Source organism: Erpetoichthys calabaricus, chromosome 3 (assembly GCF_900747795.2).
Source record: "Erpetoichthys calabaricus chromosome 3, fErpCal1.3, whole genome shotgun sequence".
Lineage (NCBI taxonomy): Eukaryota > Metazoa > Chordata > Cladistia > Polypteriformes > Polypteridae > Erpetoichthys > Erpetoichthys calabaricus.
Genome location: NC_041396.2, coordinates 73225205 through 73243255, shown reverse-complemented (window position 1 = coordinate 73243255; position 18051 = coordinate 73225205). Strand labels below are relative to the sequence as shown.

The 18051-nt window shown below is 35.8% G+C and overlaps 1 protein-coding gene across 15 annotated transcripts in view; it reads right to left on the bottom strand.

Moving 5' to 3' along the window:
• The window catches only part of LOC114648100 (myelin transcription factor 1-like protein), a 647050-nt gene that overhangs the window by 119505 nt on the left and 509494 nt on the right, over window positions 1-18051 (bottom strand). The window lies entirely within an intron of this gene.

Sequence of the window (18051 nt, the reverse complement as noted above, 5' to 3'; positions counted from 1 at the left end):
TCTGGAACGCAACCCCCGCGATGGAGGAGGGATTAATGTACAAGTAAATCTAGCATACTTCTGTCTTTCACAAAGTAAATATGATACTTATATTCTAGAAAAAATAAATGAAGAAACTTATGTAGCTTACTTTTCTCTCTTTTAGACACTATGTAAGACTTTTACTGTTATTATTTAAAACATCAAAATGTGTTGTAAATAATCAATATGTGTACAGTACTATGCCCAAAATGAGTAACATACTTAGCCAACACAGCCACAGCATGAGAAAAATGTTAGACCAGAGATGAGTAACACCCCATGTAATTGGTATGAAAAAAGAATACTGCCTTAAAGGTACATTAAAGGCAGACATTTTTCCAAGAATTTTAATTTAGTGATATTCATAGCATAACATAACATTCTGAAACCCACTAAATCCAATTCAGGGTTACGGGGCATCAAAGCCTGTTGCAGTATTACTTGACAGAATAGAAGAAACCACCTTGGACAGGAGAAAGTCCTGCACAGAGCCATTTAAAGGTACTTTTTACACTATAATTTATTTTACTTTCATGGACATTTTAGTCATAAACTCTGTAAAAAAGTTTGTCATATAAAAATGAGTAATACTATATGTATTCTTGTTGACAACTTTGTCACAATTTAGTCATAAATGAAATAATTTATGCATCCTTATTTCATACTGATATACTTTTTCACGTTATTTAGTAAGATACCATAAGTTAATATTGACTAGTTTGAAGTGCAGTCTTTATGGATAACAGCAACAAAAAAATGCTTTTTTACAGTTACTTTATCAATAAGAAAAGCGTGTAGTTCTACTAAAGATGTCAGCATTACTGTATGAAATAAAGTCACATCAAGTATTCTCCCCTTGTGAGTGTCAATGTGAGTGTGGATATGCATGTGAGTGAACCCTGCAATGGACCAGTGCCCTGTCCAGGGTTCTTTTCTCTCATGTGTTCAGTCCCGCCAAATTAGGTTCCAACTACTTGAGACCCAGAAGTAGCTAGGCAGGTTAAACAATTGGCATTTTAATAGTATTTCAGCATATTAACAATAGATGATGTATCAAGAAAAACTATAGATATTGCTATGGTTTTCCATGCAAAATCAAGTTTAAAATGTTCCTATGTACACATTTTCTAAGGTGTTTTATTTTTAAATCCCTCATCTCCCTCATCTAAGTATTAGTCAACATAAGAGTTTTACAAGTTAGGTAAGTAAGCATGTATTTCCGGTACCTCTGTGTTAAACAGATACTACATACAGTATGTTGTAAGTGCTTGCTTACTACTGCTTAGTGTGTGTTATCCATGTTGCATCTTGCATCATGCCTTAACATCTATTATAAAAAGAAATCCTGTCCTGGAAAGTAAATGCAAGGCTACGATACGTGATAATTTCGGAAGACATTTTAAAGCCCGCGAGACCAAGAAGACTTGCCACGGTGCATCTCGCGGGGACCGTAAACATGAGACTTGGTGCCAAGAGATTGTCCCAGGGCCGTAGCAAAAAGGACAGCGGCTGTACAGGCTTTAAAAAGATCGAAGGACAGCGCGACAGCAGCTACCTCCCCCCCCCCAAACACGAGCAGCGTTATACATCCTGCAAGAAAGAATTCAACCACGCCCGGGGCCAGAAATAAAAGACAGGTATTGCTTTTACAACGTCACGCGAGACCAGGCAGTGAGCCATCATTTAAAACAAGTCAACAGACCTCTAAGCTAGCAGTTGTTGGATTGCTTTTGGCAGGCAAGCATCATGTGTTCCCAGCTCTTAAAACAACGACATGCGACAAGCAGAAGAGGCAGCTAGCAAGCAGCAAAAAGACAACAAATGATCCAAAGGCATATTCTTAGCGTACATTCAGCCGCAACACCCTTCACAACACAAGCAGCATTATACATCTGGTAAGAAAGAGATGTAACCACGCACGGGGCAGGAAATAAAGAAACAAGTATTATTTTTACAAAAGTTTTTAAAGTAAAAGTGAAAATAATGCATATGTAACAATTCCCAAGAAAATAACAATCTATTTAAATTGTAGATTGCCTGCCTAAGGTAAAGTCATCCCTGATGAATGGGGACGTGGGAATGAGGGGTCCTTTCATCGGATCAGCGCTATTTCAGATGTGGAATGGCAAAATGGGGGAGGCAGCTTGATGAATGAGGTCTCCAGGACTTAAAACAAATCCAAATCATATTATGTGATATCATCTAATGTTAAATTCTACTCCGTACTTCTAGAATTTTTATTTTTATACTGTATTGAGGATTTATTCTGTTCGATGTATTGTACTGTATTATATTGACCCCCTTCTTTTTGACACCCACTGCACGCCCAACCTGCCTGGAAAGGGGTCTCTCTTTGAACTGCCTTTCCCAAGGTTTCTTCCATTTTTTCCCTACAAGGGTTTTTTCTGGTCTTCTTAAAGGGTCAAGGCTCGGAGGCTGTCAAGAGGCAGGGCCTATTAAAGCCCATTGCGGCACTTCTTGTGTGATTCTGGGCTATACAAAAAATAAATTGTATTGTATTGTATGTCCGGTAAACCAAACACGGGGGTTGGCGAGCGAAGCGAGCAGGGGGCAGAGCCCCCTAGTATACTATATATTCATGTAGTGCGAACACTGTACGAACAAATGCATTAAACATGTCTATGCACAGAAGTAGATGTCATTGTGGAAAATTCATTTGCATTAAATCAACTTGGTTGCCACTGGAAATGAGCACATCTCTCAACAATCAGTAGTTATCACACTACAACCATACATCTTCAAAAAAGCAATATTTTTTCCAAAATAACATCTCCACTATTAGCCTAAAATAAGCATTTTATTGTGAATGATTGATAAAAAATTTGGAATTCCATTTCATGTTTCTACTTAGTTATTTAATGTGATGCATAAAGTATGGTGCATTCAGTTGTTTGCTTTGCCCACCAGTCATTTATTATTTTAACAATCGTTTTAGCAATTTTATTTATTGTAGTTAGGCGGTACTACTTGGCATGATTGTTTTAGTTGGTTGTTTTGCATAAAAGTTTATGTAGTTTTCATTCAGTCAAATACTGTCGCAAGACAAATTAATAGAAAAGTCAGACACAATTTTTACTCAGAACATAGTTAACTGGGAAATATTTGGTTAATCCTGAAATTAAAAGGCAACAGTGGCTTAAATAAATGTACTGCCAGCACTTTCAAAATAGAATGGCCATGGGAAAGCATAGAGAGGAATGCCCATAACTCCCTGCCTTAAGTAATTCTTTGCAGTTAGATGACACCTCACGTTATGTGTGGTGTGGGCTTAACTACTTATAGGTGTCTGTGATGCAAAAGGCAAGTATCCATTGGGTCAATTTCACCTACGATATAGTATATGGGATACAATATCCCTAAGAGGTAGTCATCAGAAAACAATAGGAAATGTTGACAAATGAACATGGAAAGGGCCGTAAACAAAAAGACAATAACAAACTACAGTAATCTGCCATTCCAAAATCAGCCACTACTGATTAGAATTTTGACAAGAAATGTGTTATAAATTAAAAACTGAAGTCTCAGAAGATAACAAAATCTAGCCTTAGACAATTCATCATTGGGCTTTAACAATTACATTAAATACTAAACAACATTTTCTTGAATAAAAAAATCAAACATTAAAATGAATTTAGAGGAACATACAAAATATTTTCTGAATAAAAGAAGTAGTTGTTAGTCTCAAAAATATAGGTTTGTAAATGGATAGTCAAGATTGAGAAACATGGGTTTTCTCATCACTGCACAAGTATAAAAAGGAAAACAACTTTCTGATTCCCACTAGTCATGCAACATTAAATCATTAGTTTGGCTGGGAGAATAACTGACTAAGTAAATAAGTGTAATGAATTCATATTGCAGCAAGAAGACAATGACATATGTTTCATACAAAAACCACAAGCAAAAGAACTTACACACAGGAAGAAATAATATAAAAAACTAACCACAATCATATCAAGCAAAACTGGAGCACAACAAAAAGTTGCTAGCAACTTTTATCCTCAGTTAAATGCACTTAAATCGTCTACTAGGATAAGACTTAACTAGACCAGCACTTTTGTCATTGATGTAGAAGAGCATTTCAGTTTTTTTTCCTTGGCCTTGCTCCTAACCTATTCAAAATATATACTAATGATTATGGTGAAGATGCCTCTGAATCTAGAAACTAGCATCAGGAATGTATTTTACCATTTTACCAGTTTACATTCTTCTCTTTGGTTTATTGTCAATAGTATCTACCCTAACCTACCATTTCTTTACATCAGTCTCTCTACCAACTTTCTAGGACTTAATGTCTTTGTTTATTCAATGTCAACTGACTCAATTACCTTCTCTACAACTTCTTCCATCCCATGAACACTGAACACTTTCTTCCTTTTTTTCTCACGTTTGTTAGAATCCACACCCCGGCAGCAATGAAGCAGAAGCACACACAGAATGCCTCTTCATCGACAGACAATTCATGTTTCAAATTGGGTGCAGTACTTTCAACCAAGCCAGACTTCATAACATCCAACAAAACAGGAACACTTGAAATTAAAACTGACATTCTCTTTGTCCATAACATCCAACGGCTTGTAGAGTGTCTAAGAGAGCATGTCCAAGCTTTTAAGGTCCAACAAAGACTATTGTAGAACAAATCTCTTAATCTTATCACACTCAACTCACTGCTTTTATTTTTTCACAGATTTCAAAGACACCTTTCAAATAACAACAGAAGAAGCAAAGCTTGTTCTCAGTCCCGGTTCACACATTTCTCTAGGACTAAATGACTGACTCATTTTCAATCTCTTTCTTAATCCTTTATAATGGCTGTTATTCACACCCTTCCTTCATGTACACATAACGTATTTTTTTTTTCTAGTCACAAGCGTGATGAAGGCTATACAGCTGGTATGGTGTATTAGACTTCTTTTCTAATTTTGTTTCAATTTGGCAGTAACCATTACCTTTTTTAAATATTGATTTTGCCAAGTCAATAACATATATACTGTTAATGTAAAATTGTTTATATTTTTCCTTTTAATCCAAGAATAGATTAACACTCTGAGATGATTACATCTGTAATTTGGACAAAGAAGGACTTCTTACAGTATCATAGTAGAAAACGTTGGGAGAAAGAAATCGAAAAGAAAAAAGAAAGCAATGTTTAAAGTAGCAATTATTGATTTTTAATATTTTAGAAATCGAGAATGTTTACAGCATAATATGTGGGGCTGAGTAAAATGTTCAAAGTTGTGTCATGAATCAAGTGTTATGAACAATAAAGGTACAATTGTTCATACTACCTCAGATGCTTTTCTGCTTCAGGATAATTTTCAATGACATGATACAAACATATAAATTCCACAAGGAAGCATAAGTAATCAATACTTGTATAATTAAGGTTTATGGTGATCTGCACAGTTCTGGCTTTCAATCCAGGTGGTACAATAATATAAAGTACATTCAGTATATTCTCCGGAAAGACTCCTTAACTTTCTTAAATGCTATAAATGATAAATCTATTTACATTTTTTAGAATAAATTACTGTTACATTCACATTGGATCAAACTTTGTTAAGACTGTTGATGATATCATTAAATTGACTGGCATTTTATCTAACCAACAGTTCTGTGAAAATCTTTAAAACAGACCATTAAACAGTGTCACTGCAATGTGCCTTCTGAGTTACTGAAGTATCAACTAAAATGTAATTTGTAAGCAATAAAGTGACATGTGTGCAATATACTGTATACAAGACACCCCACTGCAGGCAGTATCCATTAAACATCATTAAGCATTGAACACAAGATGGGAAATTACTGCATTCACACAAATCTAATTTAAAGACATGGGTAACAATGAAGCACACAGACAAAACCCAAAAGAACACAGAGGAGCACACAAATTTTACACACACAGTGACTAAACAGGGAAGCTCTGAACCTAATGATTTCAATGCAAGAGGAAGAAGAGCTGTATGTCAAGATAAACCCCACACGAAGCCATGAATAATATGCTTCATCTAGAAAACTAAAGCAAAAATAAATTTATTTCATTAAACAGAGATAGCACCACTAGTATGTGAATTTCCCAAATTGCAAATTTCCAGTAGTAACTACTGATGAATTTACATTGCAACAGTTGTAATACCGGTACATGACATACTGTACACTTTTATTTACCTACAAATTAGATAAAAGACTGGATGTTTCTAAATACAGAATACATGATTGAAAACACAACTGAAGTCACAATAGTCTTTCTCACATTCTTTCTGAAGAAGAATTGGTTTATTACTTTAGAAAAGGAGGATTTATAGGACTACAACAACAACATTTATTTATATAGCACATTTTCATACAAATAATGTAGCTCAAAATGCTTTGCATGATGAAGAAAATAGAAAAAAAACAAGGGAGGAATTAAAATAAGACAACACTAATTAACATAGAATAAGAGTAAGGTCCGATGGCCAGGGAGGTCATAAAAAACAAAAAAAACTCCAAATGGCTAGAGAAAAAAAATAAAATCTGCAGGGGTACCAGACCATGAGACCGCCCAGCCCCCTCTGGACTAGTAAAGTGCATCTATTTATTAAACGTATATAGAACATAAACAAGGTTTTTGTTACATACCAGTAAGTGACTAATAGATGACTTCTAGGCTTTTCCGCATTTTAAAGTCTCATCGCTGGTGGTTTTCAAGTCATATTAAGAGCAAATAAAGCATTTGTTAAAGTCTTATTAAATAGCAGTAGCCTTATCAATGCACTTACTGAAGGTAGTTCCTATTTTAAATTTTCCCATAATTGGATTATACTGTATAATGAAATTATTACTGTATTTTTGTTATTTGTTTATAAGATATCTGAGGTTCTAATTACAATACTTTCTTTACTCAATGCAGTAATTGACATAATCCTCAGCATTATTTAAAGTTAGCAATAATAATACAATTTGTTAAATAGACTAAAATGTCAAACTAAATGTATTTTGAATCTCTCAGTCAGCCTAAAAACACTTCTGGTTTTCATGAAGAAAGTCATCAGGAAGAATGCAGTAACTGTCATCTAGTCATTTCTGTGGCATTATAGACTACTAGACATTAAGCCCGTTACAATAATGGGCGCTAGAACAGTAGTGCATAAACATTAGTAGGAACAGTCTATATTAAATGGCAAGGGACCGTCTATTTTCTGTTACTGTAATCCTGGCTTGTATTTGGCTGTAATATGCGTCACTGTTTTGTGTGCCTTTAATTTTCTCTCGCAGTAATACGTCTCTCCAGCAAGTACTGTGCAGTTCCCCAGCAAGTATTTTAATCTGTGCTGGCGTGCAGCTGATTATTGTATGTGTGACGTCTCCCCAGCAACGGATTTTATGTGCGCGAAAATGAATCTACTTTTAAAAGTCATCCTATTGTAATATCATGAAAATTCGTATATTTAGGAAAACCCCTTCAACGACTGACACTTTACACTTTACCGAGCCAAGTTTGTTAATTGCAAATCTGACATCCTCAGAGGGAACACTTGCACAACAACAAACACTAATCCCACCTCTTTAGGGAAGCTGGTCTCCGCGTCTCAGTACCCGATTGGATTTTTCGTGCGTTATGTTTTAGGTCTTACCTCATTTACCGAAATCCAATTGGATCGACCGCACGATATTTTATAGGTCCCGCCCTCTCTGTCTTGTGTGACTCATCAGGCGGCCTTTGAAGTATCTGCTTTGAAGCGTCGCACCGTGCCCTGCGCATGCACACTTCACCAGAAGACACACACACACGGACACATGGATGCACACAGGGATTTTATTAAAGAGGATAATACAGTGTAACACCAATCACTGCAACACACCAAGAATTGATACAGCCTGACAGTGACATTTAAATCTGTATATAAGAAATGATTACTTAAATTGCACTTTTCTTATTTGCTTTGTAAAATGCTTTATAATACCCCTTATTTTGAAATTAATTGATTTTAAAAACTATCATATTCCAATAAAGGACTGTGGAACTGTAAAATGGGCTAATAAAAAGACTAAAAGAAATTGATTCACTAAGAAGTCATCTTAACAGCCTGCTCAATTTTAAATTTACATTTACAGTATATTTTGGTCATGTTTAATTAGTCTAATATGGCAACATTGCATTTCGTTGGTTAATCATAGTGTAAAGTATATATGTATGCACGAAAAGGTTTTTTTGAGTATACTTTAATAAATGTATACAACAATATAGGCCCTACATTTTGAGGAAAATTTGGCATCTTGTATGAGCTAAGGGAAATATCACTGCTACTCAAATAATGCATCACAGTGTCCTGGAATCTTAAAGAAGGCTTAGTCATTTAAAAGCAATGTTTATTATTTTATACTGTAAAATGGCATAAGATACTTATTTTTACTATTTAAACAACTATGATGTCCAAGTATGATAAAGATATATGTTAGTCAAAGTCTTATATTTCCAAAGTGTGATATGCATACAATATGACATCTGTCCTGCATAGGTAACATCATCATTTTAAGGTTCTAAGAATGGGAAAGGTGCTATATAAATAAAATGTATTATTGTTATTATTATTTTGTGAGTTTTGGAACTGCAAACACTGCATTAAAAACAAGCTGTAATCTGCCACTGTTACAAGCTTTTGTTCAAATGGAGTGTGGAAAACTATAAAGGACATTTCTTATTTTTTTACGTGTAAAATCTTGCTTTAGAATGCCAGGCAAATTACAAAACAGAACTTTTTTAATGACTTTATTTGAATTTATTAACAGCATGTAATGTTTCATACAACCAAGTAAAACTTAAAAAAACTAAATTCAATTCAACCCCCACCCATGAGAAAGAGAGAAAGGCTAACCGCCAGTGTAAAACTTTGAGAGTAGTAAAGAGGGAAAGAAGTTCTTCTCAATATACAGTAAATGCTTATTCTAAAATGTTACTGATTAGATCCTGCCAAGTTTTAAAAAAAAGTTTTGAACAAATCATCTAAGTGAGAATTAGATTTTTTTCCAATTTCAAATAGTATATAACATCAATTACCCACTGACTTAAAAGAGATGGACTAGAATTCTTTCAGCTGAGCAAGATAAGTCTACGTGCTAACAGCGAATTAATGGTAATTACAGTTTGTTTGTCCTTCTCCACTTTAAGCCCATCTGGAAGTACACCAAACACAGCTGTTAATGGATTAGGAGTGACTGTGACACCAAGGCTATCTGATAGGCATTTACAATTTTTTGTCCAGAAAGATGTTATTTTGCTACACACCCAAAACATGTGGCCTATTGATGCAACATTCACATTTTGGATCTTATCCTGGAAACATTTTGGACAATTTTAAACGAGATAGACGTGCTCGATAAAAGACTTTAAAGTTCAATAATTGAATGCTTTGCACATATGGAGCTAGAGTGAACTCTGTGCATGGCTGCCTTCCACTCCTTTTCTGAAATGTTGTGTGAGAGATCCTTTTCCCAATGTACTCTGGAATCTTTAAAAGAAATAGACTTTAAAATGGTTTTATATATTATAGAAATGCAGTCTGAGTCTTCAAAACTGATCAATATTTCTTCTGGAACAGAAATAAGTGGGAGGTGAGGAAAACTGGGCAGATGTCATCAGCAAAGTTTCTAATTTGGAGTGGAAAAAATGAGTTGATGGAAAGCTAAACTTGGAGTGTAATTGTTTCTAGGATGCAAAGACATTATTTATATACAAATCTCTAAGTGATTTAATCCCATAAGTTTTCCAGACATTAAAAACTGTGTAAGTTTGAGAGGGTGGAAAAAGGTTGTTATCATGTAGAGGTGCCACAGATAAAATATTCTCTAACTTGAAGTGCTTCCTGCATTTGTAACATATTTTGAGTGAGTGAAGGACAATTGGGTTGTTGGGAGGATATTCATCTTGATAGTATTAATTCTCCCTGCTAAATTCTTGTTTAAGTTTTTCCAAGCAGACAAAAAAGTTGAGGAAAAACAGCTATATTATTACTTGTGATGTTTACCCCTAGGTATTTAGACTGATCTGCAATGATAAAAGACTGGTATACAATAGTTTGATCTGTGCACATATGTCCGGGCCAAACACAAATTTATGCAATGTGGTGAATAGGTAGTCCAATTAAACCATATAAAATGCTTTTTCTGCATCCAAAGATAATAAGATCTCCAGAGTCTTAGACTTTATGGGTGAATATATTACATTAAATAGGCGTTGAAGAGTAGAAGGTAAGTGAATAATGTTTAATAAATCCGGTTTGGCCTTGTAATATTACTGAAGGAAGCATTTTTTCAGTCCTTCTAGAACTTTGGAGAGTATCTTGACATCATTATTCAGAAGTGAGATTGGTCTGTATGATGCACATTGTAATAAGTCTTTATTTTTCTTAGGAAAAACAGTAATTAATGCTTGGCAAAAAGTCTGAGATAGAAAATTTTATTGTCTGCCTCTAATTGTTGCTAATAAAAGAGGAGCTAACTTTCATAAAATTTATAAACAGTGTGTGCGCACAAACATGTTGCGTACTCCCGTTTCCACGTTCAAATTCGCGATGTATAAAACCTAAACTTGGCATAAAGCCACACACAATGTCACGCTAGCTCAAACCCTGGAGTACACAGGTTCTCCGCTCGGTTTCGCAAACTGGCGGCACCCAGCGTCAAAGCAGTGCTTTTGTTCCAGTGTGGTTTCCCTTTCTTTTTTAGATCCATATCCTTGACGCGACTTTATCATATACATTGAAATTAACCGCATATTGTTTATTAGTTTAAGGCATCTGATTGTAATTTAACCTGTAACAATATAATGGTCCACAAAATGGCCAAACTATTCCAAATACCATAGCTGCTTTAGCGTTGTTACTCTCACTGCACCTTCTTTTTCTTCTTTCAGCTGGTCCCATTAGGGGTTGCATAGCTGGCATATTGTAATCTTTTTAGTTAGCCAATAAAAGGTGTCATTTTGCTTGACTCATCCCAAGAACTATAAATGCAATCAATCAGTCCATCAAGTGCTCCTTGTAGAACTGCTTGTACTTAAAAGTACAGTTACCTCACTGTAAACTTGCGATAGTTATAATATTGCACAACCTGAGTCACTTTATAAAGCGCGTATTTATATGATGACAATATTTTTTTAAGATGAAATGCAGCAAAATATGTTTATTATATTATACAGATAAAATGTTAACATCATTTAAATAACCTATATTTTATAATAATTAAACATATGAGGACACGGTGTTGCAGCGTTAGCAAGAAGCTGGCTCCACATTCAGGGATTGTTCCTGCCTCGCACTGTATTCTTGCTGGGGCTGGCGCGACTGGAAGGATAAATGGATAGAATAATTAAACATGTACTACAAAAATATTTCAATGTTCCTTAAAAGTTTTGAAGAATCGGAGTTCTAAGCTTACAAATGGCTTAACGTCTATTACTGAGCTGATTGTGTGGCGATTGGGTACTTGGAGAAAGAAAAGGAAGGGACAGGAATTGGGGGTAAGTACGTTTGAAAGAGACAGTACTGCTGCAATAAATTATTTCATCGAAGTGTCGCGCACAGCGCAGCAAGCATCTTGGTGAGGCAGGAACAATCTCTGGATGGGGCGCCAGTTCGTCACTATCACTGTGCCACCGTGTTCCCATGTTTAATACATGCTTTAATTGATATGATATGAATACTGAAATGATATCAAGTATATATCTCAATATTTAAATTATTCGAAGAACTGTAATATCACAAATGTAATGGATTCTGTGTCCTGTCGGAGGAAGAGAAAGCCCATTTAAGAAGCACATAGTGATTCACACACATAGAGCACATAGAAGAACACATACAAAACAAAGCATTTAACATGCTACTTTAGTTACGATGGAATTTGAGAAACTAGTAAATTAAATGATTTTAAGATGAAGTTTATGATATTCTACTTAAATGACAAAATAAACTACGCGATTAAAGTGAAATTTCGAGATTAAAGTTGACATTTCGAGCTTTTTCTCTACTGTCCCTATTTTTTTTTCTTTTCTCTGTACCCTAATAAACTTCATATGACACTTAGACAGTGGGATACAACTCGTCTTTTCACTGCGACTTTGATATCTAACAACTTCTTTTTTATTTCAGCACTGTGTGACTTTGTGAACTTGAGCTTTCGAGTTTCTCCAACACTCTATATCACTCAATCAACTTCTTTTTCTTGTTCATATCACTGTTTAAACCAACAAATAGTATGTTTTTCCTTGCCTCCACTTGGTATTCGCTGAAAGTCTTCTATTTTCTCCTGTGCTTTTGCCATTGCATTTTTACAGAACACTGAGCTTAAGGGCTAGTCATACTGATTTGCAAATTTAAAGAGGCATAATTCTGGGAGGAGTTGGGGAGTGGCAGCAGGCACGTGCATGTGCGTTACTTTTCACGCTGACTGCGATTTATGTAGCGGAAGAACGTGGAAGTTGGCGTTAGCACAGATTTATGCATCTGGATTTTTTTGTGCTTACGAACATTTCCGCTTTTGTCCGTATGCCATGTTTTAGTGTGAATTCTACGTACTGCATTATGCATGAGACCCCTGGTGCTTTCCCACTCAGAAGTGAGTTTATAGCATCAAGTAATTATGATAGTGTCAGAGGTTTATCCAATTATTCTGCACTGAGAGTATCTAGCTGTGGTATCCGTAATGTATCAAAAATACATTAGACTGTGTCTTATATCCTTTAAACTGAGTAGAATATAAGGACTTATAGTAGTCCCTAAATGTGTGCTGTGGCACGCGACTGGGGGTGGTACCCAGCCGGGACGCCCAGGAGGACAGGAGGAGGGCTCATGCCTCCTCCGGACCACGAGTTGGCGACCGCCCTGGTTATATTGGGGGCCACGGGTACAGGGCTTGGAAGCTCAACCCTGTAGGGGCCCATGGTCACTGCCAGGGGGCGTCCCCGTGCCTGGAGGACTTGGGACCCCAGCACTTCCGCCACACCAGGAAGTGCTGGGGGGGAAGAAGAACAGAGACACCCGGAGTGCTTCCGGAGAGACAGCCGGCACTTCCGCCACACAGGGGCGTGTCAACGGAAGATTGCCGGGAACCACCTGGAGCACATCCGGGTAACTATAAAAGGGGCCGCCCCCTTCAATCAAGGCTGGAGTCGGGTGGAAGAGGACGAGGTCTGAGAGAGAGAGAGAGAGAGAGAGAAGGAGGCGGCGGCGGCCTGAAGGCATATTGTGGACCGAGGCCTGGACTGTTGGGGTGATTGGTGCTGCGGCACTGGGGTTGTGCATATAAGGACTGTGTAAACAGTGTACAGAATAAACATGTGGTGGACTTTAACATGGTGTCCGTCTGTCTGTGTCCGGGCTATTTCCCACAGTGCATTACATTTTTATGGTCAATGATTTTATCTCCGTCTGTGTTGGTGATTACTGATATTGCAATGCGAACTTCCTGCTTGTGGATTTGTTAAGCTAAGATCTTATTAGCCTTCTGTCTGTGTTCATAGCAATAATGTCATGATTTAGAAATGAGTTGTTCCGTTTCTTTTGTTGTCAAGATGTTCAGTTCTGATCACAAAGCCTGCATTTTCCTAAAAACCGCCTCATCTGGAGACGTGGCGTGTTCTTGATCTATTCCGGTAATTTCACTGATTTATTCTGAGGACTTCTTAGTTTCTGATTTATTTTTGTGGGAGAGATATGAGATAAAAAAGGAAATCAGAAATAGCTTGCTCTCTTTCTCTCCTCTCACAGATAATATATATATATATATATATATATATATATATATATATATATATATATACACATATAAATATAATTATAATCATAATTAAAACTGGAAAGTAGCAAGGAAGGAAATAGAACGTATAATTACGGCAAAAGTATCATTGCAGGTGAAATCTTTGCCTTGCCAGGACTCGATGCAACTCACGATCGTATTGCAAAAAGTGTCGGGATCATTTTTTTTACTCTTTTTCTGCTTTATCAGGAGAACTAAAAATGTAGAACTTGCCTTGAATATCCACTCTCAGTTTAGCAGGACATAAGAGGCTGTATCTGATTTCAGCTTTCCGTAACAGTTGTTTAGTTTTGTAAAATACAGCATGTTTAGCAGCTGTTGAAGTTGAAAAATCAGGGAAAATGCAAACAGTGACATCAGATTTAGTTTAGATTGTAATTCAATAAAATGTTTAATGAGGCTTCAAGGTTTTGAGGCATTCGATCCATGTATGCGGTAAGCTGCTGATATCCTGGGGTCTGATTTGATGTCCTCTCCAATTATTTGAGAGAATAGTTCAACGATGAATTTCACTGGATTTGGGCTTTTATTAATTTCAGGGAGACATTCAGTTCTGATATTATTTCTTCTATATCCATCTTCCAGCATAGCTAGTCTGTCTCCAAGCACTTTGCATTCGGATTTTGTAGATGTTGCTTTTTTGATGTCCCATTAGTGTGGGAGATCAGTCAAGAAGCTAAAAGACCACCATAAAATATAGGTAATGGATAAATTTGGGATCTCCCCATCATTCCATCACTGACAGACTGGGCTGGACAGAGACATCAGAGACCATGTATCAGCTTAACTGCAAGATTTAACCATACCACCCATAACGACACACTTTTTTCACAATGTTACTATGTCTGTAAGCTTTCTGACTTTAAAGCACGGGTGCATTTTTGTTTAGGATTATATACACAGCCACCTCCATAATTATTGGCACGCCTGGGAAAGATGTGTAAAAGGGTTAAAAAACATACCTTTTGGTGAATTACATTAGTCTTAAACAAAAAAAAAAGAAATCCAACATTTAACTGAAGTAAATTTATTCTGAGAAAAAAAAATTCCTCATCAAGAAAGAATTATTTTTTAACAAAGCCACATGGAACACGATTAATTTCACCCCGCAGTTAATACTTTGTACAATTACTGTTAGACGAGACAGCAATGAGTCCTCTCCTATAAGGTTAGAGAATACAGAGCAGGCAGTCTGAGACCATTCCTCTTTATAGAATTTCTCCAGATTATCCAGGGTCCTAGGTTCTCTCTTGTGCAATCTCCTCTTCAGATCACCTCACTGGTGTTCAGTGGGGTTTAGGTCCTGGGATTGCTAAATTCTTTTTTCTATTTCTCTTCCATTAGTTTTATAATAATACATTTCAAAAAATGTGGTAAATAACAACTGAGCATATAATAAACTACAAAATATTAAAGATCAAATGCAAATTCAATACCATTCCTAACATATAGGGAGAGCTATGGAATGGAATGAAAAAAGACAACCCATAGGGGTTGCCACTTAAAGAAACTGAAGTATGTAAATGGTTTCCAGAGGTACAGCATGCTTATTTAATGACAAAATTACACATCAGTAATTCCTGACATATATAATTAATAATTATGTAGTTTTATTATTTAACTATTAATTAAGTTTTTATTTAATATAAGAAGATGTCCTGTGCCCACTTTGTTATAAAAGGTGGATTGAAATTATTTACAACGGAGTAAAATTAGGCAATGAGTGAGTCATTAAGTGTAAAATGTTACAACACACATTATACAATACAATACCATCATTTCTGGTTCCAATACTGTGATCCCTCGCTATATCGCGTTTCGCGGCTTCACTCCATCGCGGATTTTATATGTAAGCATATTTAAATATATATCGCAGATTTTTTGCTGGTTCACGGATTTCTGCGGACAATGGGTCTTTTAATTTCTGGTACATGCTTCCTCAGTTGGTTTGCCGAGTTGATTTCATACAAGGGACGCTATTGGCAGATGGCTGAGAAGCTAGATTGCTTACTCTTCTCTCTCTCTTGCGCTGACTTTCTCTGATCCTGACGTATGGGGATTGAGCAGGGGGGCTGTTCGCACACCTAGACGATACGGACGCTCGTCTAAAAATGCTGAAAGATTATCTTCACATTGCTATCTTTTGTGCAGCTGCTTCCTGAAACGACATGCTGCACGGTGCTTCGCATACTTAAAAGCTCGAAGGGCACGTATTGATTTTTGACTGAAAAACAAACTCTGTCTCTCTCTATCTCTCTCTCTCTCTCTCTCCCTGCTCCTGACAGAGGGGGTGTGAGCTGCTGCTTTCAACAGCTTTGTGCCGCGGTGCTTCGCATACTTAAAAGCCAAACAGCCCTATTGATTTGTTTGCTAGAGATTGTTTTCTCTATCTATGTGACATTCTGTGCTCCTGACACGCACTCCTTTGAAGAGGAAGATATGTTTGCATTCTTTTAATTGTGAGATGGAACTGTCATCTCTGTCTTGTCATGGAGCACAGTTTAAACTTTTGAAAAAGAGACAAATGTTTGTTTGCAGTGTTTGAATAACGTTCCTGTCTCTCTACAACCTCCTGTGTTTCTGCGCAAATCTGTGACCCAAGCATGACAATATAAAAATAACCATATAAACATATGGTTTCTACTTCTCGGATTTTCTTATTTCGCGGGTGGCTCTGGAACGCAACCCCCGCGATGGAGGAGGGATTACTGAAATAAAAATACCACTACTACTACTAATAATATTATATAAAATACTACTTCTTCTCCTAAAAATAATAATATAAAATACAACTACTATTATTACTAATATATAAAATACTACTGTACTACTACTACTACTAATAATAAAAATAATTAAATCTAAACTATTAATACTAATACTGATCAAACTTATTTAATGCAGAAAATATACAGTCAAAATTAAATTACATATTTACATATTAAAAAAAAAAGAATATATGAATATATATCAGCTTCACTTATGAATTTATCTAAAATTCATTTGGTCTTTGCAAATATATCCTGAGCGTGGAACAGTCACAAAACTTGGTCAAGTGTGGCAGGGGCCTGAAAACATTGTTCACAATTACAGGCCTGCCCTGGGTACATTGTACAGAGCCTAAATGAAGATAAAGGTGTGCAGTGACAAATCTTTAGCTGAATTACATCAAACTTTGGACAAATTGAGGAGGATCATATTTTGTCAATGGCTGATTTCAGTTCTTTTTCTGAGATATTCAATAAAATATCTATTTCCCAATACTGCATCAAGTCATCTTAGGAACTTGTTTACAGAAAATAGTAGAGTACAGAAATATTGCTAATATTATCATCATTGAAACATATATATAGTTTCTGTCACTTACAGGAGGAATACAGAAATTTGGTAGGTGTTGTTTAGCAAACTTTATGACTTTCATATAACAGAAGAAATGCTGATTAAATTTAAGGCACAGATGTTCTAAAGGTCCAAAATGATAATCAAAATATGAATTTGTGAGGCTTTCAGAGTCAAGAAAATTTCATGTACTGAAAAGTTCCAATTTAAGGATAAATGGAAAGCATGACAATCTTGAATATGTGTAATTGATATTAATAATCACAGACTTGTGACTGTTACTTGATATTGCTGGAAATAACAATACAGTTTTATTATGTTAATCTTAAAACTGGAAATTCTATTAAATTTATCTAATAAACTTAAAATATTTGGCAATGATGAATTAGAATGACTTCTAGATTGAATTATTGCTCTTTATGTGAATTTACTTTTTTCAGTTATAAGTTAAATACTGTGGGTGGTCCTTTTCCCATTGTATTATGTTAAGTGGGTTAATTGTCTTTCGGCTAAGAAAGATAACATGATGTGCTAGCAGTGTAGTAAATTGTTCTTTCAGTTATACTGTCCATATGGTATTAACCCAAACAGTACTGTGAGTGAATCTGATATTATTATAAACCCAAAGCTGACAAATAATATAATATTTATTCCATAAATTATGAATAGAAAACATTAGCAAGTCATATAATCAGAGTCAGACAACTCTGTTCACATTCTTGATATTAGTTCATTTTAGATGGTTAGAGCCAAAAAACGATGTTTGAAATGTTCAATAATATGATGGACTAGACAATATTTTGCTCAAACTGACAGTTTATTTTAATGATGACTGACTTCCATTCATTGAAAATCTTTTTCCGAAAACAGTCTCAG